Here is a 26,867-nt window from a genome sequence, read left to right on the forward strand (position 1 = left end):
TGAGTTGAAGCTTCATCCATGTCCTAGTGTTAAGAGAAAATAATCAGAAAACCTGCCAACATTGGGAAAAAACAAAACATTGTCACAACAACAAAACACAAGTACAATCCGCCTGACTAAAGTGTGTTATCAAGAAAAATAATAGAGTAAGCTATGCATTTACCTACAGTATAGAGAGACATGTTACATCAAACCAGCACATGTTGATACAATCTTAATTAACCTAATGTATCATTGTGTACCAAGTACTTCCATGCTTTTAAAATATCTTTCATATCCATTTCTTACAGTGAGAAGCAGAGGCATAAGGACAGGACGTGAAAACTGCCACGACTTCCTGAATGTTCAGGAATATGATAATGTAATATTAGAAGATGATGTAGACTGTCAGATCTGTGATTACTAGAACCACTGGGAGTTGACATCTTCCATCTACACATGATATAATTAAAAACAGCATGTAACATAATCATTATATACATTTTCAAGTAGATATTGACGTTTTCCATATGATTTGAGTTCACATATCTTAGAGCGTGTTTTACATACAGGTCAGATGAACCTAGCAAGAGTGGAGTGCAACGTGGAAAATGATCAGACTTGATGCCTGCCGCAGTCAATTTATGGTGGTACAATTCTATCACCTAGCTATCTGCTAGATTATGTCCAACTTTTGCACACGTCAACCTCAAAAGTAGAGAAGAAAATACAATTAAATGTAAATAATGAAAGTAAGTTGATGGCCATTTTCCTATTGAATCAAATGCAACCAAGTCAACTGGTTAGCAATTTAGAACTCCTGCACACGCGTAGTACTCCAGGGCCAAGATCTACTGGCACTGCCTGCCGCTCTGTAGACAACCTAAACTCACAACAGTGCACAGTTCAAACACCACTGGCCAACACAGCGAGAGAGGAGGAGCAGGTACCTGTGAATATCCCCAGAGGCTGCTAGGGCACATGACGACTGCCTGCATGTAATAAAGACTAGTCTGTTGCAGTTGACACGAGTTTGACAGCGGGAGAAATCAAAGGATCATTTTTGTGTAGTTGGATCAGCCCTCAGGCGTCAGGTCTCAGCCTTGCTGCCAATTTGACATGGTGGCCAACGGTGGTACTGTAGCCTAAAATTCACCTGCGGCCCAAAAAGCGTTTTTCCCATAGACTGCCATTATAAAAGACAGTCCTCTAAAACTGTTAAGAAGATACCTACAACACCACACAAGACCTTAAAACACTCTTTCAATTATGTATTTTTTAATCATGAAGGCCGATTTAAAAAAAAAAAAAAATCACCCAGTCGTATAAAAGGCTGTTTTTTGTGTGTGACGTCACCCCAGGGTACGAGCCAAGCACGCGCCTCTGAGCTCTGCATCGGGGACAAGCGTCCTGCCTCCTCTGCTGCTCCGTCTGTCAGCTGTGTTCCTACAGCCCGGCTTCGCTTTTATTAAGATATTAAGTATTTTACATGAGTAGCCCACCGGTATTTAATATGTACAGACAAGAACAGATCACCGAAAACAGAGGTTTGGGATTAGGTGTGTTTTCTGTGCTTGTTCCTGACATGGAGATGTAGACAGCAAGCTAACTGTTAGCCTTGATTTTAGCCTACTTGACATGTACTCCACAGTCTGTCTGGCGAACCCAACCAGTCTGACATTACATGCTATTCATCACTTTTGTATTTCGTTGTGAATTAACTTTATGTTCTTTTAATTTTTTTAAATAAACGATTTTAAATAACTTGCCCTGTACGCGATTTCTAATTCAGTTTCATGACAGTATTGTATGGTGCTGTGTGGTTAACCTGCCTGCATGGTAGTGACTGTGAGTCTAGCTACCAGGCTGCTGTGTAGGGAAGTGAACTAGGTCCACATTTAGTTCTGACAGATAAACTAACTGTATGATGACATCTTGTCAAACTACCATGGCGAAGTGCTGTAAATGCTTAAGTATACAGAGCCAACTCATGATTTTCATTACCTAGTTCTGCTAAGTAACTCAAATAAAATAGCAAGGAACTGAAGCTGCGTTTAAATGTCAGAATGTAATGTAATTTCGATTGGATTAATTACGTACGCCTGTTTGAGTCGAAGATAACAGCTCCATCTTGTATATAACTTTCTAAATCCTCTTACAAAAGTTGAATAGGTTATTCACAAATAAAAAACTAAATTAGATCTACATGTTGACGCTGAATGAACATTAAGTATTGAGGGGCAGACGAATATGAACTTTAGGAGATTCCTTCTCTCTCTCTGCTCTCTCAGCCGCCCCTCCCCCACCAAACTGTCCGTTCCCACGCTCCCACCTGCTCACTTGATTACGAGAGCGCGACTGGGAAGTAAACCAGGAAGAAAAAAACTTTTTTGGCATATGCGCTGGGTGAGCTGCTTACATTCAAACAAATCGGTGGCCATTTTTCCATTCATCCTCCAGTTAATATAGAACCTCCTTGAGTTGGATGTCATATTTCCATAGTTGTGTAGTCTAACCCAGAAATGCGTAAATGGTACATACATGTTGGCAGGTCTAAATTAGTCCAAAATAGATTGATTAACCATGAGCACTGCCTCACTCTATGCATTTATGTATATAGTGACTTACATTTATACATACAGTGACTTACCATGTACTCCTGCACAAGGTCATTAGGATCCTCGTTGACATAGATACAGAGTCCTTTGATGATGGATTCCCTTCCCGCATCAATATCATCCTCAGAGATAAATGACAAAACAACAGACTCACATTTAAACTTAATACTCTGATATTGCAATTTTCAAATCACAGGAGGGGCAACATTTGTTAAAGGCAAAATGTGTGTCAGAATACCATTTTAAATTAAATACTGTCGTGCTGCAGAGATGTCCTGGCCTACACATCATATTCTACAGACTTAAGAAAACATCTTTGTTTGGTATAGATCCCCGCAAAAATCACACCATAATCATTTTAATATGTTTTTCAATGAAAATGAGAATAATAATGTAAACATTATCATTCCCTCTAATATCGCAATTGCAAAATTAGATATTTTTTCACAATCGTTCAGCCCTAATCAATTTAGATCAATTTCTATACACTGACCAACTTTTTATTTTGGGGTGGATGCAACTGAGCCATGCCGACTAATGCAGACTTCCGCATGCTTCCTACATTTCTATTTACATGCTTTGAGGACGCTGTGGCTTAAAATCCCCACCCCCTCAACCATGAATCATGGTCTTCTATGTCAACGTTTTTCAATGTCAACATCCCCTCCACACAGAATCTAGATATGTTGCTAACGGACCCTTGATATAACATCCAAGGGTCTGTGAGCGAGACTATCACTCCCAAAATGACAGAAAAATTCTAATGGACACACTTTTGTCTTGTACTGAGCCAATGCAAACAGAGAAACATAATCAAGTAGTTTGAGTTCTTACAGTGACCATGGAAAACATCTCCTTCAGCCTTCTCCCTTGCTGCCCCCTTCTACTTTCGAACACCTTCAGCAGGTTCGCAGAGTGCAGGTCCAGTTGTGATAGAAACTTCGATTGTAGAGGGACGGTCGTGATGCGTTTGAACTCTGCATTTATCTGAAAGCACATATGGTACCACTTCATTAGACAATTTTCACCAATGTGGCACACTGACATGCACACGAGTCACACAAACTATTACAGTACTGAATAGGGTTGTCATGGTGTTGCCATTTTTACACTGGTGGTGCTTCCCTCCTCAATCCCTGTCATACCGTTATACTGCCTTTTGCCACTAGACGGCAGTATAAGCGCTATCAAAGTCAGAGTCGCAGACTTGATTTCCTAACAAGTAGGTCTGGAATACCCACACTGAAATTTGAATCAATATATTGCATCAAAATACAAAAAAATATGTAAAACTATAAGTGTTATCCCATCAGACAGTTCCAGAAGGCAATTAATCAGTACTATTAATGACTATATACCTGAGTAGTATATTTTGGGGGGGAACCAAATCCTCCACCATAATTAAGATATGAGTGACCTGTAATCTGGAGAGTATACTCAATTATTGGTAAAATATCAATGATTATCAGTCAATTATGATAAATTGTAATGCTCATCCAAACAAAACAAACAAAAAGTTGCACATGAATTGAACACCGTCATATTAGTTTGTTTATCATTTAGTAGCTAGTAGTAGTAAATTTAACATGGAAGCTCTGAATATGTAGGCTAGTTTTATTTTTTTGATTACAAAAATAACTGTGTGTGTGAGGCTAGTAAGACCAGGATGACTCCAAGACCACATCCCATCGGGAACACCGCCCACCACAACAACCCTAGTACAGAAGACCATTTACTAACCTCAGTCACATCGAAGAGCGCTGGCCATCTCATCATGAAATCGCTGATCATGCGAGCACAACAAATGACTTTGTATCTTCTTAATGCGAATGTTCTCTCCATTTTAGCCCGAACAGTCTCCCTGTTGTTGCGTTTCTTAACATCTGAAAGGAGTTCAACTCTAATGTTCTCTAGGGTCTGGTCATTCTCTCCAGGGGGATAGGAGGGGCAGTAAGCCACTTCACCTCTTCTTGGTCTCTTAAAAACAAAAGCAGGACTACATTTACCATCTGGTTTATGCTTCAAGGCATTTACAGCAACTTCAGGACATCCAATTTTCCAGAAATGTGTGCGGTAGTTTGACAACTTGTATTTGAGACTTGTTTTCCATCCCCCATACCCAGTTTCTGAGCCTCTTTCTGCTAAACATGGATGTCTCAGGATGAGCCCCTCTGCGACTTTTTCAAACTCCCTATCTGTGACATAGACTTTGTGCTGGACTATCTCCTGAATCAACCCTTCAAGTATGTCAGACTTGAGCTTTGGATCAGGGATCAGCAGTGTCCCTTTTTCTCTGTAGGCCCCGTTGGCCTGCTCAAGCTTCAGCTCTGCATCGTATGAAAAACGGGGAACACGGAAGATGTCTGGCCAAGAAGACCTCGAGGAAGTGGACTCCGGAGAGGAGAGTATGACTGTATCGTCACCAGAAGAAAGGGATCCATCAGGGTGACTAGGAACGTATGTTGGAGTTAATGGGGAACTGTCCATACAGCCACCAGCATCAGCATTAAAAGGTCTGAGGGACATGTGGATCACTTTGACTGTAGCTTTGTCCTGTATTTCTTCCATGGAAGTCAAGTTCATAAACTCGTTTCCGAAAAGTGCATCCATGAATTGCAGTCGAAAGGGGTCCTGTATTTGACACTGCCTCCTTATCTCATTCTCCAACTCAGCCACAGTTTCAGGCAGGCCACAGGCAAACACCACTCTCTGGCAGCTGTCCTCACCCAGGATGACTTTGAGAACCGCTGAGGTTGTCATGGTCAAACTTCTCTTTCTGTGAAAACACGTAAGAGAACACATGATGCAAGTTGTAGAGCCTACATGAAATCAAGAGGCACCTGTGGTGAAAGTTGAATGACGTGAAATGCATATTGCCACTTCAGTTTTAAAACAAATTCTCAAAATTACTCCTTTCCCAATGGTAAACATGCAAACATAAGGCTGGGTGATTTATATTTTAGATATAAAAGTGTAATTAAGGGGCTTGCTGCAAAGCAACATGCACACTTTGTCATTCCTGTTCTATTATCAGAGAAGAGGATGAGAATGCAACTCTTCAACTGATGCTCATATATTTTACAATAGCAATGAAAAATGAAATTAAAATATAGTACACAACCCAATGCAAAACCACAATATGTTCAAAGTCATCAGTGTTTTTTGTATTGTAGCCCATTTAGTAGCCTTGATGGAAAGGCAAAGACTTTGGAAAGAAATTCATACATAGGAATCCACTTCATTATTTGTATTTGTCTAAACAAACAAAGCATTTAAAGCATAAGCCTTTCAAAATGGCTTTAAGACAATGAAAAACATAGCCAATTCAATCAGGTGAGTCCAAAATTTTGACTGGTAGTGGATGTGATTTGTAGTAAATGGGCTAAACATAAAAAAAAACAAAAAACGGTATGTTTAATTTGTTACCTGACCTCTGACACAGATTGACCTCTTTAAGGTCACCATCCGCACACGTCCAACTAGATAGTCAGCCAAGGGGTAATCATCAGCAAGTTCACAGACTTCTACAAGAACAAGCTCTCGTGTGGGAGATGGACTCAGCTCATAGGCTCTATAGTGCTCTCTATATCATCCACACAGCTCTTTCAAAATAAAAAACAACTTCTGGTGCAAAATGCACATTTGATGAATTTCCCCAAATTCAGGTAGTCCACCTTCATACCCATGGGCAACTATCATCCCTTTTCTGTAGTTTATCCCCTTGCTCCAAACATCTTTTGCAAGCTGGATTTCAGATAGGTCAGGATATCTGTGCCTAACAACTTGAGCTATGTCCTCCTTCAAAATATCTAGTGGGACTGTAGACACATTTGAGACATCCAGTGTTGGTTTATCAAGACTTGGAGATGACAAGTGGTATCCAATCATTAGTTGATGTTTCACAGCCAGCGAGAGGGGCACATTTTTAAAGCAACTGGTGTGTCTAATGACCTGTTTAAAGAAACTGTGCTTTGCCTCAAACCTGATCGTCCAAAGCCCCACAAGAGGACCAAACAATCTAATCATTTCTGGGTAATGTTCAAGGTAGTGGTGTTTGGGCAGCAGTTTAGCCTCAGGAAAAAGCTCTTGATATCTTTGTCTGTGCTCGGAGATTTTGCTGTCTAGGTATCCAATGGACTCATCAGTGTGGACTGGGGCAACCACAAGCTCAATGATCTCTTTTAAGTCCAATAGCACCTGCCATGCTGGATCATGCTCAGGAATCTGGGGCCCAATAAGAAATGGAAGCAATCGTAACAAGCTCCAATTTTCATGGACATTACCACCTATGCTTTTCCTGCTTGAGAGATTTTGTGGCAAAACATGTGGCTTATTAGTCTTATCCGTCCACTTGTAGGGGAAATGCAGAATTGAACTGTTAATGTCTGCCACAGTGATGCATTTGTTTGATATTAGCAATGTGAGACACCGTGCAAGTTCGATAGGTACAATGCCCTCAAAGATATCATGGGCAATGTCAGGAGGGTAGCCAGTAAGGACATCAAAATGAGAAAGCGCTTTTGTCAAGGGACAAGCTTTTTTCACTCCAAAACAGCTATTGCCACTCTCTTCAGCTGACCTGACATGAGCTTCATGAAGCTCTTTCCTTCTGAGGCTAAAAGCCCCTGATCTCACCTCTTGCAACTGGAAGTCTGAGCTTCTTGCAGTACAAAACCGACAAACATAATGGCCTATGAAACTTTCAACAAAGCCTGCTATCCCGTGAGCTCCTAAATTGTCGGCTGCAACAGTTTGAACTGTACCTTTTAGCGATTTTCCTAACTGATGTACCAAAACGCCATCTTGTTCCAAGAAACTAAGATCATTTAGCAGTGGCTCCAAAACTCTCTCATACCCATAGGTCTTAACATCGTCTGATTTGCACAAAAGGGCTAAGTAAATGGAGGACAATGAGGAATGAGAGCCTGGGGGAAGGTTACTCAGCACCCAATACACAGCACAGAGCTTGTGTTTTTTACGGGAGGTGCCCAGAGGGTTGCAGACTTCAAAGTCATCCACATATAAACCAATAGATATTCTCAAATCCTCTCCTGACAAGAAACCGTTTTGCTTAAAATGTTGGCCGTCCCTGAAAGACCTATACAGTCTTTTTCTGGTCTCTGTTTCCCCTTGCGTTCTGTGAGTATCAACTATCTTGTCCAAAACATCTTTCCTATTCAAAAGCACTTGCAGGGATTTAAGAACAGGGACATACTGAAAGGTTTTATTTTCTTTAGCATCCAAAATGTACTCAACTGGTTCAACAACATTAAAGTTTTCCTTATAGTACTGCTTACGTTGATAGGCAGAACTCAATGGACCACCCTTCTGTATGGCTTTATGTATAGGGTTCACTGTGCACAAAGTAGCTGCTATTTCCTCTATGGTAGATCTGTCGACCTGGAGATTGTGCTTCTGAAAAATGTCACCTAAAACATTATCAATGAGGGGAATAGATAGAGGGCCATTTAGGTGGTGAAGCTCTTGTAAAAAATTATTGATTGCTGTACTTGGTACATGGGAAAAATGTTCTAGCTTCAACAAAGCTGCTGCAAACCTGTGTTCAATTACATTTGGAAGGTCCTTTGTGGCATCAGTATTAGAATCTGGTTGTGCATCAGTGCATGCCTCACCTAAATCATCATCTGAAGCATTTTCTTAGGATTCCTGAGAAGCTACTGTAGATGTCACAATCTCTGGTTTAAAATCTGTTAGTGAATAAGAATTATGTTTTCTGCTCCTGTGAGATTTAAAAGTTCCAAAGATATGCGTTTGAAAATTGCAATCCAAAAACATGCAAGTTACTATTTCATTTTTCTTCAGGTGTGCATTGATGTGATCCCAATAATCTCTTTCAGACACAATATCTTTACAAGGACAAAGATGACAGCTAAATACACAACTCCCTGATCGTCTCTGACTGGTTTGAGTAACGTGAAATCTATTTAAATGAATAAGAAGAGCATTCCATGTTCTAAAAGAGCAAGGACAGCTTAAATATGCACATGGATAACGATTATTATGCCCATAATGGCCATGTTTCACCCGATAATGCTTCAATAGTTGGGACCTACTTGATACGGCTAATGCGCAGGCCTTACAATGCCACATTCACACCAACATTCACTGAAAAAGAAGAAATGCCAACAATTAGCCAACAATATAAGTAAGCACAACTCGACAACGCCAAAATTAGTTCCACCTGTATTATGAAATGTGTGATTTCCAAATCTTTCCCACAAATATGCAAATATTACTCCAATACCTAAAGCTGAAAAGCAAAATGCATGTGGGCACAACAATTTGCAATCTTGTGATGCATTTTGTACTTATGAACAGCTGTTTGCAAATGTGATATCAGGTTTCCCACGCAGAAAAATTTGTGGCGGTCAGCCACAATATCAGCACTGACCGCCACAATGTTTTTTTTTGTTTTTTTTCACCATTTAATTGTAGAACTGCGCGTAGCGCATTGATTCTCTCCGCCCCTAATTGCTCCGGGCGCGCTCCCTCTCACTCCCTTTCTCTGTCTCTCGCTCTCTCATCGGACCCGTCTGTGCGCCTCCCATTGCACACGTGGGCTATTTTTTTTTCCATGCCAAGAGGACGGCTGGCTTAATTCCCGAAAAGAACTAACAATTAACGTTACTCAGAATACAGCTGGGTTTCCGAGATTAGCACGTGGTCTAGCTGTTAGTCAGAGTTAGGTTAATATTACCATTTTAACTCCCTCAATCAAGATTAATATTGAAAAATATTTTCAAAGAAGGAACAGGACTCGTCCTGAGGAGGAGCAGGGACAGGGGACTGGATCAGGTAGCTGCTTAGCAGTAAAACAGAGTTGCATTTGCCAGTATTTGCAGTCATTTTGGCATTATCCTCCTGCACAAAGTTATGCCACATGCCTTTCACTTGTGTTGTGAGAGATATGAAGTTATATCATGATTTGCAAAGTTGAAACACATGCACAAATAGCTATACATTTTAAAAACTGTATATTTGGAAATCAAAATCTGTTTACAAATACTGTTACTTGTCACAGGTAAGTTTGGAGCAAATTGTGTAATTTAAGTGGTCTACATCTCCAAATGTCAGTCAGACAGATGACTGTCTGACTGACCTGAATATGCCTCTTGATTAGTGTGGCCAAACAGTTGCAGGGAAAACAAAGTTGAACGATTTGACCACAAACTTTATACATTTAAATACCATTTTATAAAACAACTTTAAGATAAAACAGCACATTATTATTAAGTCTTGTGTTTATTACCAAAGCACTGATCAGACACAGTTAAAGAGGAAAAAATATGAACGCGTTGTGCTAAATGTCTATTGTCTATAAATTTGGGCTGGTGCTCGTAAAAATTTCAGCAGGGAGCACCAGTACTCCTAGTGGAAAAGGTTAGTCTGGAGCCCTGTTCTTACATTGAATTTTTAGAGCTATAATTATTATTTAAGTACGTTGTTCAAAGTTATTCAAAGTTTCTTTTAAAGACCCCCCACCCCATTGTAACAATGTTTCCCAAACCTTTAGTTGAATGATTGTCACTGACACTCAAACCCTGGCTGCTCAGGTAGTCAGGTATTACTTTCCATTTGGATATAATCTTTGAAATTCTTACACAGCACAAATAATTCTTAGGATGGCTCTAGCACAGGGGATGAATAAACAAAAACTATATACTCACCAAAACAAATGAGCCTTGATGTGCAAGCGCAAAAGGGGAGTGTGTGGATGGTAATCTGTAACAACAATAACAACATCATCAATATAGCATATTCCATCTAAAATGGAAAACTTTTTCACAAATCATCCAAAGTAGTATAGCCTATAATACATAAAGGACAAGAGTGTGTAGGTGTATATGTGTGAGTATGGGCACTTCAAAGCCTTAGCTCAGATTTGGAACAAACAAAAGCTACACCAAAAAAAATTTGCCTTGATGTGCAGGCACAATGCAGACTGTGCAGATAGTAATCTGTAACAGCAACATTAATACATTCCATCTCATGGAAAATATATTCACAAATCAACTAAACTGGCATCTATAACCTATAAGACATAATGGGACTAGCATCAAGTTATTGCCAATAAATTGAACAAAAACAGGTTAATGTCGGCTCCTGCATAGTCTGCATATACAAATGAACGGCTCTGTAAACGAGTTGTTGATGGCGATTAACAAAGAGGCGAGCTGGGAAAGGGAATTGGCATGTCCGCCTTCTCACCTCACCCTATATCCAAGAAATCACGTCTAATTGCCCCTCTCGCTGCCCCTGAAAAGCTGAACGCAGCCTTACTGGTATTGTTTACCGGCCTTATCCAACTTTACCGCCCTGCTCTTTGTCCACTAAAATTCGGTTTGCCATTTACCGGCTAAAGTTACCTGACTCCATCTGAATGCAGCATATCATTAGCAGCCAAATCTGACCACGGGACTCGCAGTGGCCATGCAAAATATCCATGCAACGACATATTACCCGTGTGTACCTCTTACCACTGTGTCCCAATAAATCCGAAAAATCCCTTGACTCAATTTTGAGAACTAATCTCAGGTTAGCTAACGGTTACCGTTAGCCATTTCAACCTGTTTTAGCTAGCTACACGTGTTAGTCAATCATATTGACGTTTCAACAAAACCAGATACTCCAGTATATAACGTTAGCACCATCGACACGTTAACTTAAAATTAGTAATCAAAATGAGCGCCACAAATCACATTTATGACAAGAAAATATTAGAATGATAATACCAATTATGAAATCAGCCATGCGTGCAGAACAGCTTGATGAAAATCCGGTATTTCGCCATTAGCTTCGTAAAACATTCGACAATAATCTAAACCCACAACAGATATTTTGGTTTGTTATGTACTGGCAACAACTCTGCGTTCATACACATTAAGATTTGATGGATGTATACAGATTTACTTTGCCGCGATGCTTACCGTGGACAGGTGCACACCACGTAGCTCCAAAAGGCAGCTTCCAACGTCTTCTTAATTCTTCTTCGATTTCTTCTGCCACGCAACATCCGGTTCAGGTTTAATTAGATTGAAACACTTCTTCACAACACGATCAAATTGCTTTCAGATGAATCTATTAAGTTTAATTTTAACTTGACGCAATAAAATCATGTTCCAAGCTCAAACATGAATTAATTACGTTGAACACGTGATCAAGTTTAGTATATCCAATAGAGGCAGGTTCCCTTTTTTTCAGTGTATAACCCCCCCTCTCATGGATTTACCCATTTCCCCTAAAGCGAGAGTTTTGTTTGCCACTTCAATAAATTGATTTCCTATCACATCCCAGAAATTCATGTAAAATTATTTTGACAGACCATCCATTCCTGGAGTGCATTGTTGCCCTAGCCTCCTCCCTGGGAACACATGCCAGAAAACGAGCCGTTTTGATTTGGCTCCCCTTGTGACGTCCCAAGGGGATCAATTTGCATACGCCGACCTCCATGGTGGATAACCACTCCCACTCCCCTCTGCTCTCTGTGCGCTGTCGGCCGCCATTGTTTTCCTTCGCTACTACAGCTTAGCAGATGTCAAAAGCAAGAGCAAAACATGCTAAATGTTCCGTTGTTGGCTTCAAGGCTGAACACGGAGCTCTACACTGCCTCTCAGCATCGGAAGGTAAAAAGATATTTTTTTACAATAACGTTCTGACTACAGTAAACTTAGTCCAAATTTGCATGTTTGTGCTAACCGCGTTACCTCGGACTGCTTCGTAAAGGAGTGTCAATACAAAGCAGGATTTACATCAACACTGCTCCTGGAAGATGGAAGATGGATTTATCCCAACTGGATGTGGCCCAACAGCAAATGTGCAATCGGTAAGTGTCGCCACTTTTATTTATATTTACAGTTGGGTACAGTCAGCTGGGCTTGACAACATGTCGAGGTTTGCTAACGTGTGTAAAGTTATGTTCCATTTGCTTGTTTGCGACATTGTTTTCATGTTTGTTTTTTAACACAGTCTATGGTGCTTTGTTGCTAAATCAGTTGCCTTGTGTGGAGAGATGTGTCCGCTAACGTAGCTTGAGAATGAGAAATGAATACGGTAGTTTATGGTGTTTCAGTCCGATTAGCATCGGGTAGCGATTTAGCTCCAGTCCCGATGGGACGGAGTTTGATGCGGGCCTGTGAATACGAGGAAGCCTGTTGGCCATAACGACAACAACAGTTAGCAATCGTCTAGTTAACCAGGTCCCGAAAGGACAAAGCTACTATGATCCAGGCTAGGAGTTAGTACCGTTAGCGACGTGCTAATCTAGCGTTAGCGTTAGCTCCTCTGGCTCACTTTGCGGACACATCTCCTTTCCGCACCTAACGTGGCAAAACTCTAACAGTACTTTGTTTATCGGGGACTCTGGTCACCGCAAACATTTCACTTCTAACGCCAAATGAATGGAAGGGAGTTACTGGCTGATGACGTAATATTTCACGTTCTGTCTTTGCACCTAGTCTGGCAAGTCTAGTCTTGTAATCAGCTGGGGTTCTGGCAAAAAATAACTAGAAAACCTGAACAACGAGACTACAATAAATGCTACCTTTCTCGAGATTGTAATGTCCTATTTTTCTTGAGACTGTGTTTAGAACCAACTGCATGGTAATTATTGAGGCTGTAGTTTGTGGTAATGTTACTGGATTGCAGTATATTGTAAGGTGTAGGTATTACTCATGATGCAATATCCTAAACAATATTTGAGATAATTGGTTGCATTAAACATTGCTATTCCCTGCTATGGGGCCAGCACATCTCAGACAGTCGTTAAATAAATATACAAATGTTAGAACAAAGTATAAACTATAGTATAAAATAATTTATGACTCAAAATTGCACATTTTGCTACTCGCCAGTGTCAGGCCACACCATGCAATGTATATTCTTTTGTAATGGAACAGCTGATGACTTCTGTGTTTCTGTTACTCCACAGATTACGTCGATGAGTTGATGGGCCTCATCTTTGATCAAGTCTTCCAGGACCCTGTACCTCATGTGGGCCAGGTTTTGAAGATCCCCATCCCAGAAGACTTGTGCACCCAGTCTGACAGGCCAGCCAAGGAGGACGTCAATGCAGCCACATGTCTCGGTTCAATCAAGAGGCAGTGTGAACCCGACGCAGCTGGCAGCATCAGGGAACTCACAGCATTTGCACAGCACCACACACACTGGTTATCAATACTCTGACCCTGTGACCTAGAAAGCCCCAGCACTAGCTGACAAAGGATCTGTCGGCTAGACACTGAGAAGAGGGTACACATACTGTCAATATATTTCATTTGAATACTTAGTCTCTTCTATTGTTGTTTTGGTTATCTGGCATGAGGTCAGGTTGTAGTTGGGTGTTTTCCATGAATACATAACAGATAACTAAAAACATCAAATTATAAATCATTATTGTGATTGATACACCCTGTGTACACTCACAGATGTAGATTTTGTAACATAACAGCAGCCCATTATGGTCCTGCATAAGCAGTATGTTATGTTTCTACATGTGCCTTTTTTATGCCTTTTCTAAAATAAAATAATTTTATTCTGTATGAACAGTCAGTGTTGTGGTTACTTATTGGTTTCACATTTAATTTACATGGGTGTGTAAAGGGAAAAACGTATATAATCCCACACACAGTGTCTATACTTACATGGTGCTTTATTACATTTCAATGACTGAAATGTAATAAAGCACCATGCAAGTGTAGACAGTGTGTTGGATTATATTACTTTTTCAGTAACTTTTGTCCTATACCCCTGTCACTAAAAGACTTTTAGGTGTGCTAAAGTTTTTTCTACATGGATGTGTAATAAAGTATAACAACACACAGTTATTTTACTCAAATTTATTGTCATGTAAAGTATTATCGAAAGTCACATCAATTCATGGACAGAATGCATAAAAGAAACTTACTGCTCTCTACCTCTAAGCTGTAAGGGCCCATAGTCTGCTTTATAAATGTTCATTGCATTCTGTAGTGAGAACACATTCAAACATACAGGCTCCAGACCAGGATGATCAACATGCATGTAGGTGGATCCTGAAGCTGCTTCATTCTTCTGGTAACCTAGGGAATGAGAAAGGGTAACTGTTACTGAATTTTGCAAGCTTTATACGAACATTACACTGACGATTACGTTTATCTATATTATATGTTTATTAGCACAGACAATTTAGAGTAGATGTGAGTACTGTACAACCTAATGTACAGGACAAACAAAGGTGTCAACTCTAAAAGAGGTAAGATGTTATGTACAGGGGGAATGACCCGCAGGCCTCCATGAGATGCAGTTTTTTAATATTTCAGCTATAGTTCAGCTAGCGTTATAGCTGAGTAACACTGGCATAAATTACGACAGCCATATGTCCAAATGGTAGATAACATGGGACATAACCATATGTTTGCCGGTGTCGTGACAATATTTGTATCCACTGCAGATGAGTTCTTTTGCGTCTTTGTGCCATGGCTAGGCCAACTCAATGGTTAAAATAAATATTAAGAACGTAAAAAGGATTAAAATGCCGACAACGCCACCTAGGAATTGGAAGGAGCCTAGGACTCCATTAAAAACGGCTACACAGGTTCTTTTAAAATCAGGGGTGAGCAGAGTTAAAACCACAACGCAGAGGTAACTAATTAAAAGGGTTTATTATGATAAAACAAATATAAAAAGATAAAAATGTTTAGGAATCCTAAAATCAAAAAAATAAAAGCACGCTAAAACATCCCCCTTATCAGTCCATTCAGTCAGTGTCTCGCCGTTGAAGGGACCACCAGTCCACACGAACGCCAGCACACGATGAATGTCGGCAGCCACGAAGTCCTCAGCGGTCTGTCTTCCTCCCCACGCCAACAGCTATGGCCGCCGCGGTCTCCTCTCCGGGGCTCCACTCGTTCGGGGTCCTGCAACAGATAACACCGCCAGTATCCTCCAGACACAACTCTAGCACACCACCCACTTGCCCGGCCCCACAGCCGGCCCTCTCGGTGTCCGCCGCAAAATACTGGTAACAACTACTCACGGTTTTCCTGGGCGGCAACGTTACGCTACCGACCCAGGCTGGAGTATTCACGCCGAACGGACACGGGCTACTGCGCTTCGGGCTACTAGGGTGGCTCGTCTGCTGGACTGGTGGCTCGTTCGCTGGACTGGTGGCTCGTCTTGCTGGCTCGTCTTGCTGGACTGGTGGCTCGTCTTCTGAGCTACGGGTTCAGCGGGGGACGCCTTGCAGTTCTTTGTCTCTCTCCCTGCTCGCTCCTTCCTCTACCTTTTAATCTCTGCCGTTTTCCAATTCACCAGCGCTCCACACCTGTTGCCAATTCGCTGATTGTTTTCTGGGTTGGTCTGTGCCTGTGTGCTTCAGGGCAGTCAGGAAAAAACACTTCCGCATGCGATAACAAGTAAAACCATAAAAACACAGCAATCCAATAAAACAACTGATTAAAAGAATCATTAAAAAACCACAGCAAAACAATAAAAGACATACAATCCAAAACATGCAAAAAGTAATTAAAACATGCATGAACCCATAGCACTGACCCCGTCACATCTTCACATCAATTTGATGTATTTGAACATAATAACTACATAATGTCTGGTGTGGATTAGTTTCCTATCGCTAGCCAGTACAACGGCAATTGGAAGACACTTCATGGAACAACATTACAGCAGCTATCCAAGTAGCCAGCTAAAAGCTACCGACACCTACTGTGTTGACGAGCTTACTAGACAGCCTCAAACCACCGGCACCGGTGAAGGTCAGGCTAAAAATGAACCAAACAAACAATACGGTATAGTTACAGTGCGAGACACTCCGGCAGGTAACGTTAGATATCGTTTTTATGGGATACAAATTTGTCCGCTATGGCTATCCAGAAAGACCACATAACGTTAGCCGACGCAACCACATACACACACGGTGAGAAAGTACGAAAACAGTGAAATTTCAACCTACCAGTCAGACACATCCTGCTGTAACCGTGTCTGTAAAACTTCGGTAGTTGCATCCTCTTGTTCGGTTGACAGATTCCGCCTCAAAAATGTAGGTTTTACATGTTCTGTCACGGAGTTTTCTTCTACAAGCAGCTGCCATGTTGGTGTTGGAGTTTTTCCGCGTCTGCACCCTCCCCCCTCACCCAGCCGATCAGGCGGCCAATCAGAGCAGCGCCTCATTATCAGAGCATCCCCGCCTACTCAGAACAGCGCATAGTTAATGAGGGGAGAAACTGAGAGGATGGAGAGGCCCCATAGAGCCTGAATTTGTGTTTTTTTTTAAACAGAATTCATAACCTTATTTTAAAGGCCACTGAGAAATGTTTTAAACAGCTAAAAAGAGCATAATATGGGACCTTTAATGCTCTATATACAGTAGTTCTGTAAGTTCAGTATCTTTTTCTAAGTCTTCAATCATATCCATAAGTACTTTTTTATTTACATGTTGGAGAAACTTTTTCAATTCTTCTTCGTTTATGTTTACATTTTTAAATTGATTTGAAAAATAGTGCACAGCTGTGTCAATCATTTCTTCTTTACCATTTACTGTTTTATTATCCTAGGTAATATAGTTCTCCTCTTCCCTTGCTCCTTTACTTGTTTGAAGAAATAGGATGAACATTTCTCATCTTCCTCCCATGCTGTCTGTTGACTTCTAAAGACAAAATGCTTTTCTTTTTTTTTCAAAAAATTGACGTTTTTGCAGCAGTAATTTTAGTGATTGTTTGTCAATCCCACTCCTATTCCAGTTAGCACTAATGTAAAGTTTTCTGCTTCCTTTTGTAATAAATAAAAAAAACTCTGTATTTCTCTTTATTTCTTATTTTGCAATAATTTTGGGTAAATATTTTAATTCTATCTTTTGTGTCTCACCATTCTGTTATTTTATGTAGAAGCATTTCAGGTCTACACATCCTTTGAAAAATTCCCTAAAATTTTTGTTGAAATCCTTGTCACAGAGCAGAGTATTATTGAATTTCCAGTACGATTTTCCATATTGCTGGGAGTTGATGTGACAAGAGACTGACAAACAATTGTGGTCTGAAAAAAAGGAAGGCGTTACATGTCCTGCTCTTATTTTAAGTGTATTAGGTATGAATACATAATCTAGCCGACTTTTGGCCCCTCTATTGTTTTCCCAAGTGTATCCTGGGTCACATTTGTGTGCCTCTTTGTAGACATCAATTAAGCTGTAGTCTTTAATTAAGGTTCTGACCTGTAGACAATCTTTACCTTTGTCCAGGTCAACACTGAAATCACTTGCCCAGATTATTGTTCTGTTGTCATAAAGTCTGCATCCATGTGGTTGAACATTTCTTTCCTGGCCTTGGGTTCTGTATAAGCATATATATTTATAAATCTAAATTTTAAAACTTTCCAGTCCGCATCAACCACCAGGACTCTCCCCTGAACCAAAGCAAAACTGCCCACTATTTTTAAATCTCTCTTACTGCATAATATGCTCACCCCTGAGGAATAAAGCCCATGCCATCCTTCTTGATGATGACCACCCACTACACTCAGAATTCCAGACTCTCCCCTCAGGTGTCTGTTTCAAGGTACCAAGGATTAAAACAGACCAACCCGGTCTCACGGCAGTGCGTGGAACAGTCACAAAATGTGATCTATTGATTCGTGTACATGGACACGATTTTGCAATTTTTTTCGTGACACTCAGCACGACTTTCAAACTAATATATTTCAATTGGAAGTATCTTTCGTGCCTGCAACACTTCTTTTTTTTTCTGTCAGTCGGGACTCAGGAAGTAGTGTGACATTGAAATAAAATGGTGGCCAATAAGGGTGTTGTGGTCAGGGTGGTGGATGAGCGTATGCGTTTGCCTTCGATGCCGACGACCGGGGTTTGATTCCCAGCGTGTTCAAAGTACATTTCAACCGTAAGCCACATGTAAATTTTTAACGAACGTTTTTCTTATTTAACCATGACCAAACCGTTTCTCTAAACTTAACCAAGTTGTTTTAGTTGCCTAACCATAACCGTAACACAAGTAGTTTTATTTGCCAAAACTTACGTTTTCAAATTCGTGGTGGAGGAACATAATTCAGGTCGTGGTGGAGGCACGTTTTTTAGGTGTTAATTACGTGTTAATTTCACGAACAAATTGCTAAATCGTGTCCATGTACACAAATCAATAGATCACATTTTCGTGACTATTTCACGAACTGCCGTGAGACCGGGTTGAACAGACACAAGCACTCATTTGTTCTAACAGCTATTAGCTTGTTAAATAGATAGGCACTCGCACTTTGCTGTAGTAATGCTTTACTGTAATGCACTTTACCCTAGACTACAACTCACTGCGATGTGTGTTTGATTATGTCTTTTTTAACTTTTGTATTGTTCTTTGTGTTGTCTATTGCTGTGTTGTTTTTGGCCTGCGAAACGATTGCCCTCTGGGATCATAATGAAGTTGAACTGAACTAAAGCCCACCCAGACTCCATCTCAAGTCTCCTTTAAACCATTCTCTTGAAAAGGTTGAAATATCTTTTTGATCTTTTAGATGTACTTCTTGTATGAAGCAAACTGTGAAGTTTAGGGAGGCTATATATGTAAACACTGATGCCCTTTTAGCTTTGTTCTGAAGCCCCCTAGCGTTTGTAGTTATATCTATCTTACTACTAAATGTGGGTTTATAAAAATTCTGTTACCCTTATTGAACCAAAAATCAGTACAAAGATCTGACTGTATGACTATTTTTCTGACAAAAAAAACTATGGAGAGTTATCACTGAGTGGTGGCAGTTCGGGAAACAGTTCATTAAATTTCACCTTCTTTTTACTTGCTTTGTCCTCTTTTACCTGGGAATTTTGCCTGCCACTGGCAGATATCCCGCTACTTTCCTCAGATGATGAGAGGCAGGTCCCTGACACAGTCTCTCCAGTGATGTCTTCTTTCTCCCCTTTCCTTTGTCCCCTCTGCTCGTCACGTAATCCCTGGCTGTTATATTCTGGTGTTGTTTTTGGGCTGATTATCTTCCCTTTCTTCCGCCGTCTTTTTTCACCAGGAACCGTTGTCCACTCTCGTCCGTCCTCGCTGCTCTGGATAATCTCTACCGTTGCATCCTTCATTTTACCAGTCTGCTCGTTTCTTCGTTCCTTGTCTGTGATGTCCTCATCGGGTACTGCCGTCTTCGCCGTTCTCTCTGTCACAAGTTCACGCATTACATCTTCAATGTCTCTGAGCATATGGTCTTCCATGGGGGCCGCTATGTTGTTTTTCGCCGCTGCTGCATATGGCTTTGGCTTAGGGCAGTCTTTAGCCAAATGCTGCGACGAGCCGCATAGATTACATTTCTTTGCTGCTTGGCAGTCTTTCATTGTGTGTCCAATAACGTGACAGTTTCTGCATTGTACTTGTGTGCATGTTTCGGCTACATGTCCATATGTGTTACACTTTCGGCAGAACCTTGGTTGACCTTAGTAGATTAAGAAACCGCGGTCTGCTCCTATAGCGAAGCGGCGGGCGGGTGTAGATAGCCATCATGGCCGTTTCTGTCCTCTCTCAGCTGAATTTTAAATTGTTTTTTCCCAGTCCATATTCCTAAAGCATCTTTTATTTCCCTCACTCCAGGCAAGACAGTCACGTACTTATTGAGGAAATATCTTACTGTTTCTTCTGACACCCATGGGTTGTACATGTGTACAGTGACGATGCGGTTGTTATTTCTTGCCAAAGAGACGACCTGAAACTTTTTCAGCGTAGAATTTGCTTGCTGGTTAGCCAAATCTTGTGCCTCTTACATCCGGGTGCTGGTGTAGAAAGAGACATCGTAAAAACTTTCTGTCGTATTCTGTTGGAGGCAGAAAATGTCATCTGGCTTCATCTTCAAGGCACTGAAGAGGATTTCTCTTCCAAACACCAGTCTTTCAATTACTTAGTCTTCCGTCTTCCATACAAAACACAACGTGTTTTTCAGTCCGGCCATTGTTCTTGCCGACTGCATAGTGGCCGATGCTGCCATCGCCAAAGAAAACGTGGCCATGAGTGTACCTGGCACATGATCTTGATCTTAGCCAAAAGGCAGAGAAGCGATCTGCGAAACTGATAAGAACAGATACTACAGTTGATCTTAGCCAAAAGGCCGAGAAGTGATAACCCCTTGCCGTTGGTAGCACAAGGCCACCCCTCCGGTCCGGTCCGGTCCATCCTCGTCGGGGTGTCACAGTATTTTACCATCAATATGGTACAATCAATATGGTAACGGGTACCTTGGAAGAGCCACCAGCCAAAGACACCCAACTTTGCATCAAAAATGGAGAATAAATCTCAAGTTCAGACTCCCCACTACCAGTAAGAGCATCAAGTGACGACAGATTTAACAAACTTGTTGTTCTTTTTATTCAGAGAGAAGCAGTTGTCAATGGTGTGCCACACTTCCTGCAATACATTCTCCTTATTACCTCACCTCAGCGTTGACAGTGAAATTCAATGAAGGCTTATGGCCCCTGGAATCTGCGTCAAAACGCTCTGATGCCCGGGCCACACCGCCTGTGTGAGCGGCACGTGTGCGTCGCGGAACCTGTTGCTTTTAATTTCGGTGCCCATGTTAACAGGTTAGAGCAGCCACACAGCCAGCGTGAGCAGCGCGGCTCAGGCGTGGCGTGGCTGTGGCTCATTTAGAGATTTGGCGTGTCGCCTATTTTTTCAGCATGACGCGTGTGGTTCTCAGTAAATATAGACAGGGAAAACGATCTGTTGGTACACTCTAAAAACGAAAACTTGAAATTGCTCGCCTTAATGTGATTTTTGAGTAAATTAAACAAAAAATATTAAATTGCCCTGTCAACTAAATAAAATTATTTGTTACAACTAAACGTATTAATTTCCTCGTGAAAAGTTGGGCCCACTACAATATTGCTGTTGGGAAGACAGGCATATTTTAGTCAGACTCCAGGTGGGGCTTGGCCAACTACTTTGCGCATGCTCATTTGGACGCCTTGGTTACAACGGGGTCTACCAAATGATTGTGCAGGGAGTTTCCACTACCATCTTCCATCTTTTTGCCATGTTCCCAGTGACTGCAGCTCTCTGTGACGTGGAAGTAGTCCATAGAAGGTGAGTGTTTTTATCGAAATAATTTTAGAGATCGCTGTTTTGCTGTAATTACATGTGTAAATTTACGTAATCTAGCCTGCTTCGGCAATTTAAATTATTGCTACGTTAGCTAGGTAGCACATGGAGGTAGCCCCATGGCTGCTTGCATTAGTTGGTGCATATTGGTAAGGAAGAATGAAATAGAACTATTCATAGTCAGTGGTTTTGACCAATTTAATTTTTTTGATATGGAGTGTATTGAAACGCAGGGGCAGCAAGAACTTGAGATGGCATGCCACACATTTCACCACCGCTAGCCGCGATGCTATAACATCACGGCTAGCAGCTATTAGCGTATGCTAATAAAAGCTAGCGAGTGCTTTCCCATTTAAAAGTCGACATTTTAATTCCGACAGTGTAACCGTTGCTTGTGAAAGTAATTTGCATGGTGGACAGCCACGTTTAAGAGAGACCTAAGAAACCTAAGACACCGAGAATGTATTTTCTTTGCATGGTGCACTTTTACATTGAAGTGCTGCAATTTTTCTGCTAATGTTTGGTATAAGGCCTCATCTTCCATTAGCCACCAGAAGGCGGGCTAGCAGGCACACGCACATGGGACATTCTGAAAGGCTTACTGTGAAAACAGCTTAAGGAGGGAAACATTTTTTAACGTTGATGAATGAATTTGATGTTTTTCATAGTATACAGCATTATAAGAACCAGCAATGGTGAAAAGAAAATTAACAATTACGTTGATTTGAATTTTTAAGAAATTAATATATTGAAAATATAGTTGACGTGGCTTAATGAGCTTATATCGAAATGGTGCCTTAAGTAGGGGGAAAAAATTTAATTTTTAATTGGTAAATATTTCTTTGCCTGCTTAAGCTGTTTTCACATTAAAGCTGGGTAGGCAACTTTGAAGTAATGAGCGACAATTTGAAAGTACACAACAAGAAAATCCCCCTCCCTTGCTCCCCCTCCCCCCCCCCCTTCCTTAACTGCTCCCTTCAAAGGAGGCTCAGGCTGCATGAGAGCGGGGGCAAACTTAATAAATTGAAATTTTCTTTACACAGTACAGCCCTGCTAGATCAATCTAGTTGTAACTAAAACATTCGCCAGTTAAAATATTTTTTGTCTATTAAGGTTACAAAAACGCATTGTGATATAGACATTGGTAGAGCCAGGGTCCTAAGCATTGGCCACACTTGATAAATTACAAACCTCAATTCTGCTAGCTCAGTCTAATTGTAATTAATACATTTGTTGGAAAAAACATTTTTTTTGTCACATCAATTAGCTCCCACTGTGTCAAAGCCATAGCTACAATAGCTACCTAACAGGGATTGTTTGACCTGAATGTGGCTGAATATAGGCTATTTGTTTTGTTTCTGCAGTTTGCAGGGCATGCAGGACTCGGCTGTGTGCGTGTGATTGACAGGGAGGGGTGGGACGCCTCCTCGCAGAAGATCTGTCCCATTTGGTTGTTGAGATCCAGACGCCCTGACAGGTACAGAGACCAGACCTTTTCTCAGAGCATTTGATTTATGTAAAAAGATTTTCAACAAATATTATCAAAATGGTTGTAAAATAAATTGCCTCCCCTAGCTTTCACCCTTGTGCCTCACTTTAAAAAGCTACCCTCTCAGGACCTTAGAGGACAAAAATGTCCCCTTCCTAAAACTGCTATAAAAATACTATATATTAATATTTTTTTCCAATTTTACTGAGTTAAATCTTTTAACCAACATCAATCCTGATCATAACCACCAAATATTCATTCATTTTCAGAATTTTAACCCTTTAAATGCCAGTTTGTTTACATAATACCACTGTTGTTTTTTTATTTAAAAAACACAACAAATGAATTATTTTCCATATACTAAATGCTAGGAGGAATTTTTTTTTTGGATTATCACAGTCTGGGATATGTCGATGATTAGCAACAACATTGATTTTGATATGTTATTATTTTTTGTGCAGTGTCAGATAAAAAAAAACTACCCTCTAAGTACCTTAGGGACAAAAATGTCCCCATTGAAACCCATTAAAACCATAATTTTTGATCCCACGGCCATTACAGCATGAAATCATGCATTCTATTATATCAGGCTTTCAATCTGGACTCCTGGCTTCAAAATTGTAGTTTTTACTATTTTTCACCAGATGGAGCCATTTTCTCATGTTTGGCCTATGGGGCAAATACATTTTTGTATGAAATGAAAGCCTAATATAATAGAATGCATTATTTTATGCTGTAATGGCAGTGGGATCAAAAAATGCAGTTGTAATGGGTTTCAATGGGACATTTTTGTCCTCTAAGGTCCTCAAAGGCACTATTTTGTGTACACAGTGTAGACTTATTATAGGAGCTGAGGTTGAAATTCCAAAATTAAGCAAAAAATACACACCCTTGCCAAAATTTATGCCATATGCATTAACACAGCCAAAATTATCGAAAAATGAAAAAGACAAAAATTTCCCTAGTGATGCACAAGGGTTAAAGGCATACTAGGCAGAAATGGCATGAACTCATCCAAAAAATTATCCTACTCACTCATTACTTATGGTCCATTGGTAGTCTGTGAAGGTGTGTTTGTTTGCCTTCTGCCTGGATTTTCTCATTTCTTTAAAATTTTTGAGGCGTTTCTGGGTGTCAACCATCTGGCAGTAGGTGTGTGCGGCTGCAAGCAAAACCACTGCTAAATCATTGTATATCTTTAAGCCACGCAGCGGTCCCGAACTCTAAAACAGCAACTGGTCGGAGCTAAGTGGAGTGAGTAAGAGCAGTGAGCTAAGAGGTTATGAATACGATAAAAGAAATTCAAACAGATTAATTTACGTGAAGTGACTGAAGATTGAATGATAATTGAATACAACAACTGTGCTGGTGAAAACGGGAAAAATTCATGAAATAGCTAGATGAGAACTAGGATATTGCACAGAGTAAAGTGCACATACTGTATTGTATTGTTTTACATTGCCAGTGGCAGGTTCTTGGGATTAAAGTGACCTAGTGCAGTTGAAGGAGTATAAAAGTAGAGGTGTGTGAGGGGGGTGCCGTGAGCTGTTGCACAAATCCACAAATTGTAAATTAGCTAATTTGTTTGCCTCGTATTGCTTTCTCATTTCAGTTAACTTATGAAGTGCAAGTTCTGCAAGTTTGTCAGCTCCAGTCAAGAAGTTCTTCTGAGGCACCACCAACTGCGACACGGAAGAGGAGCACACTGGCCCTGTGTTCACAGTGACTGTGTGTGTACCTTCAAAACTCCTGGCACACTAAAATCACACCTTTCCAGATCACATAGCAGTATAGTCAAAAGGCAAGAGAAGTCAACATTTGTTTGCGAATTATGTGAATTTAGAGACATATGTAGTGAACGCAAGTTCCTTGCTCATCTTGGACATCATTTAAAAAATCAAGAGACTGTGCATTGCCCCTTTCTAAGGTGTGCATTTAAAACAAACAATCTTAAAAGCTTCAGTTCTCACAGAAGTAGAAAGCACAAAAATCATACTCTAAGGGAGATTCAAAAGCATGTAGATGTTGAGACTCTTGAACACAAGCTTGCATCTCTTTTTCTGTGCATGCAAACAGTGTTACATGTTTCTAAAAGTGCATTACAGAAAGTTGTTGAAGAATTTCATGATATTCTGCACTTTTCCAAATTTCATTCCCTTCAAAGAATCAAAGAGGTGCTTACTAAACATAATATTGAAATTGATGATGGTGTTGTACAAGAAATTAATGAGGCAATCTTCAAAACAAATCCACTAATTTTAGCTACTGAAACAAAAGGCGCATTGTCCACTGATCACAGGAGGAATTTACATTTCAAGGAGCACTTTCCTGTAATTGAACCAACTGAATATACATATGACAGGACCCATAAAAATGCCTTTGTTTATGTTTCAGTTGTTCAAGTTCTAGAGGATTTATTGAGACGGCCAGACTTTTTAGATAAGTTGGTGTTCAATGAAGAACATTTAACCGGCCAGTACAGATCCTTTCAAGATGGTCAGTACTTAAAAGACAATAAGCTTTTGGGGGTGCAAGAGACAAATATTTCTATAGGGCTCTATATTGATGATTTTGAAGTATGTAATCCCTTGGGGACATCTAGAAAAATTCATAAGATCACTGCTGTGTATTGGGTTATTCTCAATTTACCAGTCAAGTTTCGCTCTAGTCTACCCTTAATTCAGCTGGCTGTTCTTGGAAAGAGTGCTGATGTGAAACTGTTTGGGTATGATGCATTTCTTTATCCACTAATTAAGGATATAAAGTCTCTGGAACAAGAGGGGGTGTTTGTGGAGGTTCTAGATAAGTTTGTAAAGGGAACAGTATTCTGTGTCTGCAGATAACCTTGGCGCACATAGTCTTGCAGGCTTTCAGGAATCTTTCAATGTTGATAAGATTTGCAGATTTTGTTTGCTTAGTCGAGACCAAATTGGAATTATTGAGGCAAGAGATTTTCCATTAAGAACTGTAGAGCAACACAACACCTTTGTGGTGGAGCTTGAAGCTAGTGATAAGCAAAGTGTGAATGGTGTTAAAGGGGAATGTGTACTGAGTAAGCATCTGTCATACTTCCATACAGTTACTGGATTTCCCCCAGATATTTTACATGACTTTTTTGAAGGTGTTATCCCAGTAGAATTATCATTGTGTCTGAAAGAACTGATTAGAAAAGGATTCATTACATTTGATGGACTGAATAACCGCATAAAATCGTTCCCATATAAGTATTCTGATAGGGTCAACAAGCCACAGCAACTTACAAAAGCAAGCTTTGCAAAGGGAAGTGTCAGTGGCAATGGACACGAAAATTGGGCACTATTACGATTACTCCCTCTTATGATTGGCAGCAGTATACCAGAACAGGAGCCCTCATGGGAAATATTGATGGACCTTAAAGAGATTGTTGAGATTGTTGTCTCTACTACAATTTCAGAGGAAATACTGTGTTACTTGGAGAGTAAAATATCTGACCACCGGAAGTTGCTTATTGATAGTTTTCCTGACTTTAACTTGCGGCCAAAGCACCACTTTATCGAACATTGTCCACATCTCATACGCTGCTTTGGACCTCTAGTGGAATTATGGACTATGAGATTTGAGTCTAAGCATAGCTTCTTCAAAAAAGTGGTGCGTGATGTTCATAACTTCAAGAATGTGCTTCTTACACTCTCTTCTAAACATCAG

The 26,867-nt window shown here is 40.5% G+C and overlaps 1 pseudogene; it reads right to left on the reverse strand.

Moving 5' to 3' along the window:
* Window positions 1-20,552: 20,552 nt before the first annotated feature.
* Window positions 20,553-20,717, reverse strand: LOC139638724 (U2 spliceosomal RNA; annotated as a pseudogene).
* Between the last annotated feature and the right edge of the window lie 6,150 nt (window positions 20,718-26,867).

Source organism: Centroberyx affinis, unplaced genomic scaffold, assembly GCF_046629955.1.
Source record: "Centroberyx affinis isolate AG114_WGS23_722 - 3 ecotype Tasmania unplaced genomic scaffold, CSIRO-AGI_Caff_v1 ptg006512l_1, whole genome shotgun sequence".
Taxonomy (NCBI): Eukaryota; Metazoa; Chordata; class Actinopteri; order Beryciformes; family Berycidae; genus Centroberyx; species Centroberyx affinis.